Consider the following 12,283-nt stretch of genomic DNA (forward strand, 5'->3'; position numbering starts at 1 on the left):
TTCAGAAAATCCTGCGCCCTATCTATCCTCTTAAATAGACATCAGTTTAAGATGATACTCAGTGTACTATGCTTTATTAATACTCAGAGTAGTAACACTTCTCATTAGCCATGTCCATCCTCCAGCAAGTAGTGAAGCCCAAGAGGAGTGGATCCATAGAGTAAAAAATAAACAAGGCTGAGGCTTAACGTGCTTTTACAAGCATTTCTAGTTTAGGCTACTGTTGCTCTTGCCCTACAGGCCAAAGCACATCTTCAGGTTTAGTTTCAATCAAAATGAAACCAGCTTGCATGCTCTGAGATGGCTCTTTGGTTCAGACAGAAGTATGGTTAAGTTGGAATTTTCTGGAGATGGACTCACAAGCTGAAACGCTAACATATATGTACCCCTTGTGTTTAAATAGGACTTCACTGCAAGAGCTCAGCAAGCATGGACTCAAGCTGAAGAGATGCTGAATGTTCTTGTGAAGTCATAAACCAGGGATTTGTTATGCAATCATATAATTATTATGTAACTCCTACAAAAGTGGGATTTCTCATAAAATCAGTTATCCTCTTATCCTCTCAATGCAGATCAGATAATAATATTTTTATTCAAGAGTATCATCCAGTTTCCTACATCCATTCACTCTCTGGATATACTGAAACACTACAATAAATTATTCTGGAATGGCTCTTAATTGTCCATGCTTTGCGTTTTATACACATAACTGTTAGGGAGACAGGTTTTGTATTTTTTGGAAGATTTGTCAAGATTATTATTCCCAATTGAAAGAAAACAAACATCATGGAGTGAAACATAAAACAGATCATTTCTGGGTTTACATTACTTAAAACTGTAAAATAATGTAAAAAATCTTTTCCACTTTTAATTTTTTGGCAAAGTAATTTTGAAAAAAAACTAGAACAAAATGTTAAAATAGATATTAATGAACAACTCTTCCTTCCAAGTAGAAAGTTGCCAGAATAGTAAAGCATGTGAAGAGTTTCAGTTGTGATGACTATTGACTTTCCAGTGGAAAATATTCTCAATAAAACTGATCAGTTGCTTCTTTAAAAGTAGGAAGGAAGATTAACAATGCTTAGTCAGAAAATGCCTTAACTATCCAGAAGGAAAAGCAACTACAAGATTTTGAAACCTCCTCCAGGTTCTTCATCATCATTATCTGAGATAGCCTTCCAATTACAATTGCCACCATTAGTGAGCTTTGTGATGAGGATTTTTTTACTCGAAGAAGAATTAGGAATGTGAATGGTGTTTTGCATATGGTGCACATGCTTTCAGAACTTCTTCCTAATCACACCACGAAATGTAACATGGCCTGGCAGTGCCTACTAAGGGTTTTGGTGGAAAGAAGAAGCACTTTTCACTATACAGCCTTCAGATGTAGCTTTATATAACTCCTATATTGATATATGTATCTTTATATGACTCCTATATTTATGTGACTCCTTTACATGATTCCTATATTGAGAAGCTTTATATTTCTCCTCCAAACACAGTCATCTCCCCTAATCCATACTGTATTGAACAATTTGAAAATAACATTATTAATGGGAAGGTAGTCACCCACAGAAAGCATAATCATATTTGATTTTAGAAAATAATAATAAATTGAGCACACTGCCTGGGTCTCACTTGCCTATTTGCCTTTTAGAAAAGAATATATGGGCTATGGATAATTTATAAACAAATAGTATTATATTATTGATCTCTAATCTCCATGGTTACTGGGCTCCTCCAGTTTCATCTTGGCTTCTATGTAATTAAACCTTGTTGCACATGTACAGCAGTGCAAACTAGATTAGGCTGGAAACATAGGAATCATTACAAAGGACAAACAAGGAAATTTCCTTTATTTTGCACCATGGCATAACTGGCAACTTGTCTCTATATATGGAATTGGTGAAAAAAAACCCCAAATTGTGCTGAAACACCAGAAATTGATTGCTTGTGAGTAACAGTGCACTGTAGTTAATAGTGTGCTGATCGGATTCAGGTCCTGATCTTTGTTCATGGTATTGTTATAGACCTTTTTGGCACTTGCTGCTTCTTTCATACTGGTATCTGTAAGAATACCCTCAGCTTGAGAATTGTTCTGCTCTAATGTGACTTTAAAGCAGTGGTAAGTACTCAGGCTTGTACAGTTAATTTTTTTAATATTTTTTTCTTCCTTCTTGCTGTATGAAAGTCCCAGACAATCAACGGCAGTGTTATTATTTAAAAAAAAAAAAAAAAAAAAAAAGGCCACATGAAAATACCTGCACATACAATATTAAATACCATAAAACTGAGCTTTCTCCCACCCTCTATTTTTCAGTTACAGTAATCTTGGACAGTACTTGGAGCAACAGTATGGGAAAGTTTAAAGTAAACTTCAGTGACATTTACTTTTTTAACAAACATGTTTTGAATACTCTTCTATGTCACCTTTGAAGTGACCTGAAGCAGGTTAGTCCTCTTCTAGATACCTTGAGTCCAAGCTAACTACTTTAAAATGCAAATAGGAAATAGTGGAGAAAGCTTTTGCATCTTGAAATAGGTTTTAAAAAAATCTCTCTTTTAGTCTCCATGAACTGATTATTCTTTCACTTTTCCTTATCAGACTGTTTTCCATTTAATTTTAGTTTCTCTGTTTCTGGATTCAATTTCCCCTAGCTTCATCTTTGTGGCATATTTATCCTGCCGCAAGCTGTTCCCCAAGGTTGTGGATATCTGCTTTCCAATCTAACTGCAGAGGTAACTGCTCTGAAGGGCATGGTCACCTTTACCATGGCAGCTACCAGAGGGCTCAATGACTGCTCCTTCTCCTTGCATTTCTGCATATTTTCAGACAGTAATGTACTGCCTGTTAACCTTGTCAATATTTAATACTCTGTGGCCTCTCTCCTCCCTTTCTCTTTCTTAAAGGCCACAGATTCCTTCCCAAATAAAGCACATTGATTATTAGTTCCACTGTAGGTTCACTCCTAAATGTGGTACTTTTGGCATCTATCATAACTCTTGAGGATCCCAGTGGATTCAACACTCACAACTAGTAACAGATATTAAAAAACAAAAACGGGATTTACAAAGAAGTTTTACAAAATATTCTTCCACATAATCCGTTTCAGAAAATGTAGCAGAAATGAAATGGTTTAAATATAATACACAAAAACCATAAAGTTGTTAAACCAAGATGCTTAGGTACTACTGTAGTCACAGAAGGACCATAAGCAACAAAGAAACCCACTTCTAAAGAAAAAGTATATACAAGACTACAGAAAACAAAACATTCAGCGTATGCAAAGACGATTTGTGGATGTTTTTGGCTAGATCAGATCCTGAAAGTTGACAATGGGAGTCATTCTAGGACTGCATTTAGGTGACACTTCCATAAAAACCAGTGAAGCAACAATAAAATTCTTTCTACACTTCTGCACAATTGCATCATCCCCCACCCTCCCAATGTCTAATTCCCTGAAACTTTTCCCTGTCTTCAAAAGAAAAAGAGTGGCCAAGAAGCGAGCCCGAATGAGCCCACTAGTGAGGACTGAAAATAGGCGTTTGCAAAGTGGAGTCTATGGAAAATTACCATCAGATATATATATTAAAAATTATTTTAAATAGCTTCAGAAATCAGAGAGAGTAGTTTGGTCTTCACTTCTGTCTAAATAAGAATAATAACTTGCAAAATATGCAAGGCTGAATCACATTAGAGAATTCTCATAAATTATATATTACATAGTTGGACATTAAACTGTTAATACAGGAAAGCTTCAGAGTATGGGTTTCCAATTTCCACTTTATGAATTTTTGTCAGCACAGCTTCCTGTGGTCAGATGACGTATCCTGTCAGTGCCAGGCTTTTTTCCCCAAAAGACTTAATTGAATTTTAATGACGCGCAGAAACTCACACACCGGTGTTTGGTTGAAAGGCAGTGCCAGAGACCATTCTGATTTTTCGCTCCTGATTGTACCTTTGTGATTTCTTACTATATTAATTCTTGTAAGCATGTCTAATTTTCTCACCGAAGATTTAGCCACGTGAGCCTTAATTAAACACATTAGTAGTCATGGAACAATTAAAGTAAGTCTTCATCAGAAAGAATTGGTCTGCAGGGAAGAGAAGCCATACAGCAAGTGTACTGTGTGCTAGCACTTTATTTACAGAGGCCATGCTGAGAAAACCCAGGATCAAATCAATAACAGTTTGCCTAAAGAAGAAACTATCATGCCTCATGGACTGAGACACTAAAGTCTTCTTCTTGCCTATTATTCTTAATACACAGCCACTGTCATAGAGCTTAATCAGAATTCATGAAGCTGCTAAACCCGAGAAAGATTATTGATCTTATTAAAGATGTAACAGCACCAGACTGAGAAGATGAGGCCTCCAGAGAAAGGAGAAGACGAGAGCCTCCTGGGGAAGCCAAAGAAGCTATACTTCACATTTAGCTGGCAGGTTCATCGTCATGAGAAACCACAGGCATTTTTCTTCCATAGATTAGGAGTTTGAGAGCCTGGGCACAACAGCCCCATGGTTCGTATCTAAATCTCTTTACCTATAGCTTCTAAGTATGCCTTCCTGGTCATCATCCACAACGTTTTAATTAAGTTTGAAGACTCGATTCCTTCTTCAGTTAATCCTATCGAATGCTACTGAAAACAAAGGAGTGGCATAGGTGTAGCAGGATGGGAATGTAAAAATTGTAGATTACAAAGGGTGTTACAGATGACCTAATTTGACTGACACAGCTAGTACTAACACAGAGAAATCATCTAGGTGTACTGTTGTATCCTAGTTTGTTGGGTTTTTTTCTGTACTAACTCCTTTTAGAGTGCAAATTAATTGCTATATTTATAGAAACTGTTGAGTGAACAGTGGAACCAGAGCTGTGCAAGTGATTTTTTTCGATCAGTTGCCAAACTGAAAAATTAAATAAAATTTGTTTAGACTGACCCAAAATAGATTTTTTCCATTTTTCATGATGAAAAGAAAAACTGAAGAAGTTCCAATTTGAATAAGTTGTTCCTTTTGACAGGAAACTAGCTATTTTATTTAGAAGTAGCTAGAACAAGAGGAATCAAAGCACTCAGTTAATAGAAATTTGGAGTGAGGGGTTTCCCCTGCTGAACAGCATGGTCATGCTGCTTCACTCGCTGAGATGCAAGAACTTGGATTAAACTTGGAGGGATCCTCCAGCCTCAAGAGACAGGATGTTTGGAGCTGAATCTCCCTCAGTCTCTCCTGCTGCAATTCTTCCATGTTACTTGTATATAAAATGCATAATAAATATTAGGCCAGTTGGAGCCCATACTTGTAAGACACAAGCTGCTTACTTCTGGCCCTGGCATTTTTTCCTCTGCCAAAGGGATGGAAGGAAGGACAGCCTTTGCAGGCCAAGGAGGACAGAAGAGCCAACAGCTGGACACCTTCAGGGTGATGACCTTGAGCTCCTCCTAAACTTTCCCCTACCCTGCTTATAGAGGTGCTGCTCCACCCTGAATGCTTAATTACATACACAAAATCCAACATTATCAGGAGCAGTGACTGGGGACCCCACCCAGAAAAACCTAATCACATGATAATTAGAGGACTAATTTATATAGGAAATTAAAAGTCTTGAATTCAAATAATCACATGAAGAAGAAGGTCTTGGTTATACAGCTCCCATATTCTGCATTACTCAAGTGTCAGCTATTGCATCAAAGGAGGCACAAGCCTTTGCTTTTCCTCCTCTGCCTTTATTTATCTAGGGGAAAAAAGCCAACTGAAACTATTTGGCAAATCTGATCCAGATTAAAGTGGGGGGGAAACTAAAACCAGTACTTTTGATAATTACTGTCGTCATCTAAAACATTCACTTAGCTGAACACCACACTGGTATTCTTACAGCACACCTGTGCAGGCAGGATTATCAAGCTAAACTGGAATTCATTTTATCTCTCCACAGCAAGTGAAAATTAAAACTTCAAACCAGAAAGGAATAACACAGGTCTCCTGGCCAGCTATCACTCTCTTGATAACAGGTGACATACAGCTCCTCTTATCAGGGTAAAAGCTACTGCTAGAGAGGTAGGAAAGAATTTTTGGTTTCATTCCCATTGCAAAAGGTGTCAGGTTGGTGCTGTGTTGGCTGGGTGAGCCATGCTGCTGTGAGGAATCCTTTATGGGTCCTTATTCTTTCCAGAAGTGGTCCTTTCTGATGCAGTGCATCCTTGTGTGCTGGCCCAGACAGCTCCTTGGCTGGTGAGTTGGGACCATGACCTCCAGTAGGAAGAGAGAGGGGCCCAAGCACTTGCTCCCCTTGTTTGTCCTCCAGGTATCCATCATCAGAATCAAGTAGTGAGCTCAACCATGGCTCTGTGTGTGCTTACATGCTGTGCAAGGAGCTCATGCTGTGCTTGAATTTCATGCCAGTGACATATTTCCCAGAAACCATGGATCAGGTTAGTCTTTCACTTCCACTGTGTTATTTAGGTAGTGTCATAGATTATTTTTTCACCTACAATTTATATATTCTGTACTTATGATCTATCCAACCTATCTGAGAGACTTTTAGTTGTGAAAAGGAGCTACAGGTTCATCAAGAAAGCAATTAGGAAAAGGCCCCATTGCAGAGATGAATTTTGTTCTGACTTTGCTGCATTAGAAAAGCAAGCTTTTGCCTCTCACAACAGTCCTTTGAAATCAACCTCCACAGTTTCAGTGAAGTGACGGCTGATCTCAGCTTGCAGCTGTGGATCCAAGTGTGTCAACCCACATAAGCCATGTATGTTTTAAGCAAATAAATTCATGCATAATGTTATTTGCCTTTCATGTCAATCTGAATAGTTAAAAAATTAAAATTCTGTGGTATTATGTATTTACTGGGCTGATAAAACAATTTGCAGCATGAAATCTACTATAAAAATAGACAATACTTGACATAAAAATAGAAGAGGCTGCCTAGATGCATGCTATCCTTTTGCAATTTTTTGTGTATCATGTATGCCCTCAAAATATTAAACATGAATGAAAAGTAGTTGTAAAGTGTTTTGTTTGAAGACTGGAACATAGTTCCAGGACAGATAGTACAGGAGTGAGGCCAAGAGGGTGGACTTCTGAAGGATTTTTTTCCTAGGCAGAAAAGAGACTGTGATAAAGCGCTCTCTGATCTTCTGGATGTGGTTGTAAAAAGACAAATGAAGAGGGAGATGACTTACACAGAGGTGCAGCAGATGCTGTGTTTCCATTGATAATCCATGCAAGTCCACTCTGTGTAGAGCAGTATTAATCTCACACAGGATATGAAATATTATCTCAGTATAGGCTGAGAGACAGGAAATGCCCATTCAGGAAAAAAAAACAAACAAACAAACAAAAACAACAGGACAACTGCATAGTCTGGAATACCAGCAATAAGGATACTCACAAATAAACACTTCAAAAGGGCAGAATTACCCTAGGTAGGAGTTCTTTGCCTTTCCAGAGTAAATGTACTGTAACCACTACCAAAGACATGTTCTAAGAAATCATATATAATTAATACACTCAGTATCTCAGGAGGAAAAGGAGATATGTGGATAGAAAGCTTAACTGGTAATTCTGACTCATCCAATTAGTTTCTTGTAGAAGTTTCTTCCTTAAATAAGCCATGGACTGTTTTAGATCACCCTTATTATGTTGTTATTCTATTCATGTACTATTATCATTTAGAGATAGGATAACAGTAGATTGAAATTAAGGTTTCTCTTTCCAAACTGCTGATATGTAACAGAATTTGGCAAACCAACTAACTTCCTTGGTTTTCTTAAAATTCTGTCATGTAATTACAAGCACTTCCTTTTCTCTCTGAATCTATATGAATTTGTAATAGTGTACTTTTATAATGAATGTTTTTCTCCTAAAGATTCAGGTTGCCTTGTTCTGCAGAATTCTTTGAATTAAAACACGCCCATAAAAGCTGCAATGTTGGAGGACGACGTTTTTTGGAGCTGCTGCTGTGTGCTCGTGAGTATGCTGCACATCTTGAGAGAAAATGGTGGTTTCAAGACAAACCTAAATGTCTTATAACAGCTTGTTCTGTACTTTTAATTTATGCTACTTTTTGAACATGTTAAATTTTAGTTTATACGTAGGTTCAGCCCAGTACATTTCTACCAAGTGTGTACGGCTGCTGCAGGGAGTGATGCACTACAAGCTATAATTTAGGGGCAGGTGGGAACTGCCTGAAATATGTGTATCTTCATAAATTATTCCTAAAATGCTATTATTACCCGTACTCTCTTTAGTTTCAGCACTAAATATCCTTTCTTTCCCTCTGCACTGGGGTGGAAAGGCGGTGGGAGGGAAGCAATGTTATTTTTTACTTCCATGGCTGTGGAGATGTTATCACTGCCAGTGGCTCCAAGGGCCCATGCTAGATGAGGGGTGAAGCTGGGCTACCAAGGGCTGAGCTAGCTCTGAGCAAAGCAGGGATTTCCCAAACACTAAGACATCCTCAGAAAGATGGTGTTGGACTATGGATGCACTTCACAAAGCTGATACGCAAATACAAAAGGCCTACCTGCCTATTTCAAACTTTTAAAAGTCAGAGGTGTGTATTAACATGGCGCTCAGATGTCACAGTGATGTCCGTTCGATGCATCCCTATGCCTGGATCAAAGTGATCATGCTAGCGTATGTATTATAGTTTCTAAATACATTACTTAAAATGCTATTGCAAAAGCTAAACCAATGGGATCTTTGTTCTTATGAACTTTATAGTTATTCTTTACATAGTGGCTTGGACATAAGACTCTTGTATAGGTATACAAGATCTGGAGTATTTCTACGGAACTAATACCAGTGAAAATTCTTCACTTGCATGTAGTAAAGTGGGGTATTTTTAGTGTTATCTAGCATAGCCGACTTGTATATATGGAAAATACCGATAAAATACTGAAATTCATATTTAATAAACTGTTCGATGGGAATTTGTAAATGAGAACACTTCTTTGTAAAGTTTGCCACTTGAAAGAAATTGTTTTACTTGGGAATTTAAACCTCCACTGGATGGAAAATGCCAGCTTTTCAGACTATTGGATGGACAAGCCAAGCTTCTAAATGTTTTCTACCCCAATGTGTCTGATCACTGTCACTGCTAAAATTAAGCAGCAAGAATCTTTATTTACAGGTATGTAAGAATAATAAGCAGATACATGAAATGACGTTTACACAGCAGTTACAGGCTATTTATCACAGGGCTATTAAGGAAGCAAGGAAATGCCTGGGAGCTGGCAAAACACTAATAGCAAAACTGGACTTCCACTTGTATAAAACACAGGAATAAAACTTCTAATTTTTTTTTTTTTTAGATCTCTTTGTGTCAACTCAAATGTTAATTTATACTAAGGAGTAACATTTTCGAAAATGTTGTTTTGTTTTCATCTACACAGACACATATTTCCTGAGTGGCAGAAGAAGACAAAAATCAGCTTTCTGATAGTTGCTTGAAAAATAATCAGTTCCCACACAAAGACATTATAATATTTCAACTTTTTGTCACCGTCCAAGGTTCTTAGTATTATTTATACTTCTGACGTTGGAGACTGGAAAAATTTTTTTACTTTTGACATTTTTTTCACATTGATTCAACTTAAGTGACTTCTCCATGTTTACAAAGCAAATATATTTTTAGATTATAAAATACAAGCATTTAATTTAAATAATGCTCTCCTGAAATCAACTTCACACACCTCTTCTATCTTCTATGTTATCAGTTATTTTTCAAGAGAAGATCTAATCAACAAATCCACATGCTTTCTCCTTTCATCCACTCTCCCACTCTTTCCTCTCTCTCCTGATCCCTTATCCTGGCAATTCTTATCTTCTTATTTCTTATTTTCATTTTACCCCTCCTCCTTTATCAGTAATCCTGTATTTTTCTATTTGCTTGGATTTTTTTCCCTAGTTCTTTGTTTTTCTTAACTCTTCATGGCCATCCCAACATACATAGAAGGATGTCTGTCTCACCCATATTTTTAAAAATCCATTTGACCTCATGTTGCTCTCGCATTTCTGCTGAGTTTTCCTCCCGTCCTTCTTCTAAAATAAGATAAATAAATAAAATAACTTCTAAAATAAAATAATGCACTGCCTGAAACTATTACTTTGGATGGCTTTTTGCCAACTTCACCTTTTCCCAAGTTGTCTTTAATTTAGCTGTGTACACTCCTCTCGGCTCTTCTGAGGTCACTGTTAATGATGTGACCAAATCTCAGGACTCCTTCCATCTCCACAGACTGTGACATTAGTGATCATACTGTGACTCTGAAATCTTGTCCTTTCTTGACTCTCTGTCTTTTCTTGTTTTCTTTTCCAAATCATTGCCAATTCCTTAACCTTTCTTCCAGCTGTGGGAAATCTGCATCCCAGCTTTCTCTTTCAACAGATATCTCACCAGGCTCTGGTTTTACCTCTTATTATTCTACTTGTGTGTTTTCTTAGGTGATTTCTTGTGATTACATCAATGCAACTATCATTTTTACAATGCAAGTTCTCCACTTTTCATTACACATACCTGCTTTCCCCTTGAGCCTAAAACACTGAAGTCAAGATGACCTTCTTGTATTCTTTCTCTGATTTTATCAGCCTCTCTTTGTAACCTTTCCTGGCATTACCCTTTATTGCCATTCTGAATACAAGTTAGGGGCATCCATTGGGCGCTCATCTATAATCTTATTTTGTATCTTACTGTGCAGTTTGTTGTTCCAAGAGGACAATGCCATTTTCAGTTGCCCATACATCTCTTTCTCTCAGAAGTTCTTTCATACACGTCTTTCAGGCTTTCTTCTAGAGAACTATCCCTAAAATAGACTGTAAAAAAACCTACACAGCCTTTCTTCAAAGTTATCTCAAATCCTGCTGCTGTCATGATGAGTTCAGGAAACTGAGAATTGGTATCAGTCTGTGGCATTTTCAGGGGGAGTGCTCTTTTAAATTTATTTGTAGATTTGTAAATATGTTGTATGCTACATTTCGCAGTATAGATAGTTTATTTATTTAGTCTATACTAAATACATACTCTAACATCACTCTTGCTCCCTTCTCGTTTCTTACTTCAATTTCTCTTATAAATATTACAAGCTCTTTTGCTTTAAGAACAGCTTTTCTGGGTGTGCACAGTAACTAGTCCAATATCCCCTGACAGAACAAATAATACTAATTTATTTATTTTTAGCTCTACTCACATGATACTGATGAGATTTCCAAAAACAGTTATTCTCCCCAGACACCTGTAGCAGCATATACGCAATAATAAAACTCAGAACTAAATAATGTGATGGCAAAAAAGTAATTAAGCTCAAAGATGTCAGATGATTTGAGGCATTAATATTGTGGCATGTCAGCTCATTTCATCGCATTAAAATAATGCAAAAATACAGTTAGAAAACCAAACCTACGCAGTATTGCACACATCAGCCCAATCAAAATCTTTTCACAATCATGATTTCACCCCTATTTTTAGGATAGTGAGGCAGATAGAGATTCCCACTGCTGCCAATCAGAGCTTTATATATCAGGAGAGGAAAATGTGATGGAGAAGTACTTATGTTCTGTGTATATACAATGCCAGATATAACAAGATCACGATTAACCACTAGGTCACTCAGGTGCTATGACAGTAAATGAGAAAAACAGCTGAATTAAAGTTGGCTAGGGAATATTCTGAATTTAATTTCTTAAAGGTGTGAGAATCCCAGGCCATTTCAAATCAGCATATTCTGATTTTATATGAAACCAAAAAACCCCCAAAATATAAAACTCAAGCCCACTGGATTGCATAACTTATAAATCACTTCAAGAGAGTTCAGTGTGAAAGGTGATATGAAAGTGCAAGTTGTTAACCACCGTTGCAGCTGACTGAGCATTTTGTTTATTCTCTAACCAGATTCTGCTTCAGGAGTCTGTACCACAACTAATTAACCATAATGCTTTATAATTGTATAAACAGAATATATAATAGATCTGTAAGATATATAATTAATTCTGCCCTTAAGGAAAGCTTTTGTAAGTCAAACTATGTGCTGTTTGAGAACTGCATCTTTATGTTCTCTCTTATAAGGCAGGTATATTTCCTTGCTAGTAGGGCTCGGAGAACATTCTAGAAAAGAATGTTCATTAAGGCCGGCCAGGTGTTTTCTTGCAGGACTCACTATTGGGAGCCTCATCTCCGAAGCTGAGGTGGTTGCAGCTGCCTCTGCTCCTTCCTTTATGCAACCTGCAGTGAGGAAAGGGGCTTTGGTGCAGAAACTTGTCTGGTTTTAAAAGATCAAG

The sequence above is a fragment of the Athene noctua genome, chromosome 2, assembly GCF_965140245.1.
Source record: "Athene noctua chromosome 2, bAthNoc1.hap1.1, whole genome shotgun sequence".
NCBI classification, from domain to species: Eukaryota; Metazoa; Chordata; class Aves; order Strigiformes; family Strigidae; genus Athene; species Athene noctua.